Source organism: Oncorhynchus mykiss, chromosome 22, assembly GCF_057628025.1.
Source record: "Oncorhynchus mykiss isolate SJ-2025 chromosome 22, ASM5762802v1, whole genome shotgun sequence".
In the NCBI taxonomy this organism is placed as follows: domain Eukaryota; kingdom Metazoa; phylum Chordata; class Actinopteri; order Salmoniformes; family Salmonidae; genus Oncorhynchus; species Oncorhynchus mykiss.
Window position 1 is genome coordinate 20,664,400 of NC_143043.1, and position 7,206 is coordinate 20,671,605.

The following is a 7,206-nucleotide window of genomic DNA, read 5'->3' on the forward strand; positions in this document are numbered from 1 at the left end:
ATCGATCAGATTTGACTGAACAGTAATGAAATTATCATAGCAAACCTTGTATTGACTGCTGTCTGTGTTGAGGTCTTGACGGGCCAAAAGGTTCATTCTCTTTTCTGACAGTTCTTGAGTCTTATCTCGTTGATGTCACCAATGGGGTTTTATGGGTTGGGGGAATCTGCCAGAGCAGCCAAATACTCCACAGAAAATGACAGAGGTGATGAATCAACTAGTTTTAGGCACTGTTATCATGCAGTTTGTAGCCACTCAGCTGTTGTTGTCAGAAGAATGAATGCGGTGGTCTTCCAACATGGCCACCAGGAGGCGTTCTACATCAACCGCAAGCCTACTATATCTTCTGGTGGAAGAACAAAATTGTATGAATTTAAATGAAAATACAGTGCCTTGCGAAAGTATTCGGCCCCCTTGAACTTTGCGACCTTTTGCCACATTTCAGGCTTCAAACATAAAGATATAAAACTGTATTGTTTTGTGAAGAATCAACAACAAGTGGGACACAATCATGAAGTGGAACGACATTTATTGGATTTTTCAAACTTTTTTAACAAATCAAAAACTGAAAGATTGGGCGTGCAAAATTATTCAGCCCCTTTACTTTCAGTGCAGCAAACTCTCTCCAGAAGTTCAGTGAGGATCTCTGAATGATCCAATGTTGACCTAAATGACTAATGATGATAAATACAATCCACCTGTGTGTAATCAAGTCTCTGTATAAATGCACCTGCACTGTGATAGTCTCAGAGGTTCGTTAAAAGCGCAGAGAGCATCATGAAGAACAAGGAACACACCAGGCAGGTCCGAGATACTGTTGTGAAGAAGTTTAAAGCCGGATTTGGATAGAAAAAGATTTCCCAAGCTTTAAACATCCCAAGGAGAACTGTGCAAGCGATAATATTGAAATTGAAGGAGTATCAGACCACTGCAAATCTACCAAGACCTGGCCGTCCCTCTAAACTTTCAGCTCATACAAGGAGAAGACTGATCAGAGATGCAGCCAAGAGGCCCATGATCACTCTGGATGAACTGCAGAGATCTACAGCTGAGGTGGGAGACTCTGTCCACAAGCCACCTGGGAGACACACCAAACATGTGGAAGAAGGTGCTTTGGTCAGATGAAACCAAAATTGAACTTTTTGGCAACAATGCAAAACGTTATGTTTGGCAACACAGCTGAACACACCATCCCCACTGTCAAACATGGTGGTGGCAGCATCCTGGTTTGGGCCTGCTTTTCTTCAGCAGGGACAGGGAAGATGGTTAAAATTGATGGGAAGATGGATGGAGCCAAATACAGGACCATTCTGGAAGAAAACCTGATGGAGTCTGCAAAAGACCTGAGACTGGGACGGAGATTTGTCTTCCAACAAGACAATTATCCAAAACATAAAGCAAAATCTACAATGGAATGGTTCAAAAATAAACATATCCAGGTGTTAGAATGGCCAAGTCAAAGTCCAGACCTGCATCCAATCGAGAATCTGTGGAAAGAACTGAAAACTGCTGTTCACAAATGCTCTCCATCAAACCTCACTGAGCTCGAGCTGTTTTGCAAGGAGGAATGGGAAAAAAATTCAGTCTCTCGATGTGCAAAACTGATAGAGACATACCCCAAGCGACTTACTGCTGTAATCGCAGCAAAAGGTGGCGCTACAAAGTATTAACTTAAGGGGGCCGAATACTTTCGCAAGGCACTGTATGTAAGGAAAGATTTAAATGTGTTTACATTGTTTATAAGCTTGTTTGGCTGGTAGCTTATTCTTAAGATGTTTGTGGCTGATGGTGAACCATGATGTGCAGTCTTTAGGGTGTCTAAATAATGTGGAAATTGAGAAAGTTGAGGTGACTAATCTGCTTGGAGTAACGCTGGATTGTACTGTCATGGTCAAAACATATTGATACAACAGCAGGTACGATGGGGACAAGTCTGTTCATAATAAAGCGTTACATTCTTAACAGTATTATCAACAAGGCAGGTCCTACAGGCCCTAGCTTTGTCGCACCTGGACTACTGTTCAGTTATGTGGTCAGGTGCCACAAAGAGGGACTTAGGAAAATTGCAATTGGCTCAGAACAGGGCAGCACGGCTGGACCTTGGATGCACACAGAGAGCTAAAATTCTGAATATGCATGTCAATCTCTCCTGGCTGAAAGTGGAGGAGAGATTGACTTCATCACTACTTGTATTTGTGAGAGGTATTGACATGTTGAATGCATCGAGCTGTCTGTTTCAACTACTGGTACACAGCTCGGACACCCATGCATACCCCACAAGACATGCCACCAGAGGTCTCTTCACAGTCCCCATGTCCAGAACAGACTTTTTTATTTGTTGGTAACCATTTTATAAAATAAATAAGGCACCCGAGGCAGTGCTGTATCATGAAAACAGTCACAGGTAAATGGGTTGCCCAGCGTGCCTTGTTGCTTAAATACATTATATTGGCTTGGCCTTCTTTCAGACTGTGCAAATAGCTGCACATCTTCTCCAATGTTTCAATGCAGAGCAACCTGATCTCAGAGCATTTCGTATTTCTTAAATCTGAGACCCTCCATTTATTATGATATGTTACATTTCGTTTGGTATGTATTAATTTGTGGATGTCCATCACCCATTGCGTATGCTATATTATGAATACAATTTGTATTATATGTTACAAATTTGCTGAATGTACAATATGTAATGAATTTGAAAAACGTATGATATGTTACGAAGTCTAGCTAGGTGGCTAACGTTAGCGAGCTTGCTAAGATTAGCTAGACTAGGGGTTAGCGGTTAGGAGTTATGGTTAAATTTAGGAGTTGGGTTAAAGGGTTAAGGTTAGGTGAAGGGTTAGCTAAAAGGGTTAAGTTTGGGGTTAGGGAAGGTTTAGCTAACATGCTAAGTAGGTGCAAAGTAGCTAATTAGCTAACATGCTCAGGTTGCCCATGATGAGATTCAAGCTCGCAACATTTGTGTTTCTAGATGTTTGCGTTATACGTTCACCCATCCACCTCGACCAAACATCCTCCTTTTATTTCTGCCTTAAGTAGCCTTCTGTAACCTCACAAAATTCAACATGTCATACTAGATGGAGTGTTCTGATGTACGTACAGAATAATACAAAATGCTCTGAGACCAGGGTGATTGGATAGATGCCCCTACAATGCTGAAAAGCAGCTGCCAGCTCTTGCACCATTACAAGTTTACAAATAGGGCACAATACATTCAGAAACCAGTGTAACTGATATTTTTTGCTTCAACAAGTACATCAACAAAATGGCTCAATAAAAAAATTATACAAAAAAATAATATTTTTTGCCAATGAAGGCAATCTGCTATAATTTCATGTAAACCAGTTTTTAATTGGCACAAATGACGATAAATAATCTCTTTAGTTATACATTCCATTCCATCATGTCCAAAGGGCTAGAATAGGCTTCAACGGGAGCGATGAGTAAAGAAAGGCTATTCAGTACATTGGATTGCTCAGCATCTTGACCTATAACATGCTGCTATTCTTGCCCACAACAGATCTACATAACTGAACACCCAGATAATTATAAAACTACGCTAGATTACCCATATATTGATGTATTTGCAGACATTTCTATTATCCACAGTGTCCCTGTGACAATCCTACAGTTTTTGCAAAAGTTTACAAATGAGATATGCCTACTTTTGGAATACATCAGTTGTTCCGTAGGCTACTACAGTTTTCTTTAACACTGGTACAAGTCAACATGAATAGTTTAGAAACGAATAGACTGGATTCTCCAATCTAGTAGGCCTTGGCCTTGAAAACGGATAAATATTGTATTCAAACCACAACTCCATTGGTTTTGTGGAACATTCATCAGAGTTCTCCTTTGATTTAATGGTCCAAGTCTTTGTCCCTAGACTTTCCTTCATCTTTTATCTCTTGAAACACCGCCGTGAAAAAGTAAGGGTCTGCATTTAACTGCAACATTTTGGCACTCGTGTTATTGATGATGCTCATAGAACTATCCTATAAATTATCGTCATTGGCCACAATCATGAAGGGTTTCAGAGGGTAAGATATCTCGCAACCCATGTACGAGTAGGATAAATAGAGACCGAGCAGGAAGACACTATGGACTTCGGGTGCGCTATCGAGATCATCGGGTATTGATACCTTACAGAGCAGGTAGACAAAACCAAGTTAGCCGTTGTAATGAATCCCTGGTCCTGCCAGCCTTGGAGGAGAAGGGTTTGGTCGACTTTTCGGAACCATATAATGACCTCACTGTAAGTGAGCTTCAATTTATAGCATCTCCGGCATGTAAATTCTCCCAGACAGCGTAACAGCTCCCCAGTCGATGCCTGGATAATCACACACCTCGGTGAGAGGAGGTCTACTTTGCTAGGTTGCTTTTGGACAGCTAAGAGTTCCACATTCTTAGAGGGGACCTGGGGTTGATTGGGTTGAAGACTTTGGGTAGTAACCATCGGCACTGGTACAGTGAGTGGTCCTTTCTTACCATCCGTACTCGATTGCAGGGATTTCTTGTTATTTTCATTATTAAGCTGATTTACGTGGCTGTTGTTCACCTGTGAGGCGTTTGGGATGACTTTCTTGCGACTCTTTTTCTTGGTCGATTCGAAAACCGTTTTCTTAAATGTGAGAGCTGAGACAAGCATGGACTGCTTTTTTACGCCCCCTGTTTTAATTGCATGGTCCCCCCCTCATCCAGAATAGCCTCATTCTTTGTTGTAGGGTATATGGAGAGCACCGTTCCCATCATATAATCTTCTCTTCACAGCTACGGCCTGGAGAGATGACGTTCCTCCCCTGCAGAGAATTCGCTCCGGGATACGGTGGCGGTTAACGCAGAGCGCAGACTTAAGTCCATTGACTATGCGGACCCATATCGTAGACGGTGGAAATGCTGCTAGGAGTCAAGTGGATATTGATGGGTGAAATTCCAGAAGGTGATGCTCGCCTCTTACATCACCACTCTGTAGAACACACTTCCCCACAAGACTCAACAGTAAACAGACAGAACTTTACACTGAGTGAGGAATTTAGAGACAGTCAAAAGCAGCAGGGATAATTCTGTAAACAAGGACTAGTTGTTCAAATCTGAAGAATTGGCCAACCCCCATACATAGGGTAAGACTGTCAGCTGATTGGACCAATGAGAGAGATAATCAGTGACCACATTACATTTTATTGGATATCATTTTCGAGAACAAGCTTCCATTGATAGATAACGCAATAAGTAGATGACTTAATCCTATCAAACACCTCATTAAGAAGACTTTAAACATCTAGACTTACATGGCGCAAAGCAATATGAATAATTTGAGCAAATTAAAAGTATTGTAAGGGCCTACAGGGGAAGGCATACTTTTAGGGGAATTTAGGGTTTTTAAAGTAAGTACATTATATAATGTACAACCAATGTTGGAAAAGCTACTCTGAAAATATAAACTCAGCAAAAAAAGAAACGTCATCTCACTGTCAACTGCGTTTATTTTCAGCATACTTAACATGTGTAAATATTTGTATGAACATAACAATATTCAACAGCTGATACATCATCTGAACAAGTTTCACAGACATGTGACTAAGAGAAATGGAATAGTGTCAGTATCTGGTGTGGCCACCAGTTGCATTAAGTACTGCAGTGCATCTCTTCCTCATGGACTGCACCAGATTTGCCAGTTCTTGCTGTGAGACTTTACCCCACTCTTCCACCAATGCACCTGCAAGTTCCCGGACATTTCTGGGGGGAATGGCCCTAGCGCTCACCCTCCGATCCAACAGTTCCCAGACGTGCTCAATGGGATTGAGATCCAGGCTCTTCCCTGGTCATGGCAGAACACTGACATTCCTGTCTTGCAGGAAATCATTCCCAGAACAAGCAGTATGGCTGGTGGCATTGTCGGGCTGGAGGGTAATGTCAGGATGAGCCTGCAGGAAGGGCATCACATGAGGGAAGAGGATGTCTTCTCTGTAACGCACAGCGTTGAGATTGCCTGCAATGACAACAAGGTCAGTCCAATGATGCTGTGACACACGGCTCAAGACCATGACGGACCCTCCACCTCCAAATCGATCCCACTCCAGAGTACAGGCCTCGGTGTAATGCTCCTTCCTTCAATGATAAACACGAATCCGACCATCACCCCATGTGAGACAAGCACACAACTCGTCAGTGAAGACCACCATATAGTCCTATGGGCTAGGCTAAATGAGGTGTGCAACTATGATTTGAAAATGTCACAAAAGAAAGCATGGGCTGTTTGCCTTAATAAGCTGGGCGTCATTCACAAGTGATAATACATCATTCACAAGTGATAGGCTAATATTGTCACACTATTCTTGATTTAATCTTGTCTTTACATATACAAAATAATATGTGTGAAATGTATTTTGATTTAGAATGGACCATTATCATGCATCTGTCTCGAAACAAGGGCAGCGAGAAAAAAATACATGTTATCTATGCACTTGAATGGTGAATGGAGGACACTTTCCCAAGGTTCATTTTATTGCCAGGCAGGTAGGCTATACTCCTGTTTTAAAGAGAAGCAATGTGCTTAAAATTTGGAAAGTTGATATATAAATATAGTAGTCTCAGCCTATAGAAAGCTGATGGGACCCTCACTCTGTTTTCTCACACAATTGCATAGCCTATAGAAATGTTAAGCAACATGAGCTCATGGACTCAATTACATTGGCATTTATGTCAGAGTGATTAGAGGGGCAATAGGGTGCTGAGTACCAGGCAGTTAGCAACTTTGGTAGGCTACTAATGACCATCAGCAGCATCAGAGCTTGGAGATGCCTAATTACAGTGACTAAAGGGTCACGTGGAATTTGACTGCCCTCATGACTCACGACCTCCAGTGTGGCGGGAATACGGTCACAGCAACAGCCCTAATCAGGTACAACTGTGTTTAGCCACCCAAAAATGATTATTTATGAGCAATTTCCTCTACCCAAAACTTCTCACCTGAATGCATTTTTTTGAAGGGTTTGTGCAACGGCTGAAATTGGGTTGAGAGTTAGCCTTTAAGTGATATAGTCTACTTTGTGCTCACCCCTCTGTTCCTTTCCATCACTTTCTCTGTGATGTCTGGTCGCAGTCTCTCTTGTATGCCCTCTTATGTTTCTGTCTCTTAGTCCTTTATGTTGTTGTCTCTTTTGTCTACCCTCCTCTCTCGTCCTGTCCTGGTTGCAAAAACTGTAA

General features: G+C 41.9%; 1 pseudogene; it reads right to left on the bottom strand.

Moving 5' to 3' along the window:
• Positions 1-3,860: 3,860 nt before the first annotated feature.
• On the bottom strand, positions 3,861-4,749 carry LOC110502060 (cyclin-dependent kinase 5 activator 1-like; annotated as a pseudogene).
• Positions 4,750-7,206: the final 2,457 nt, after the last annotated feature.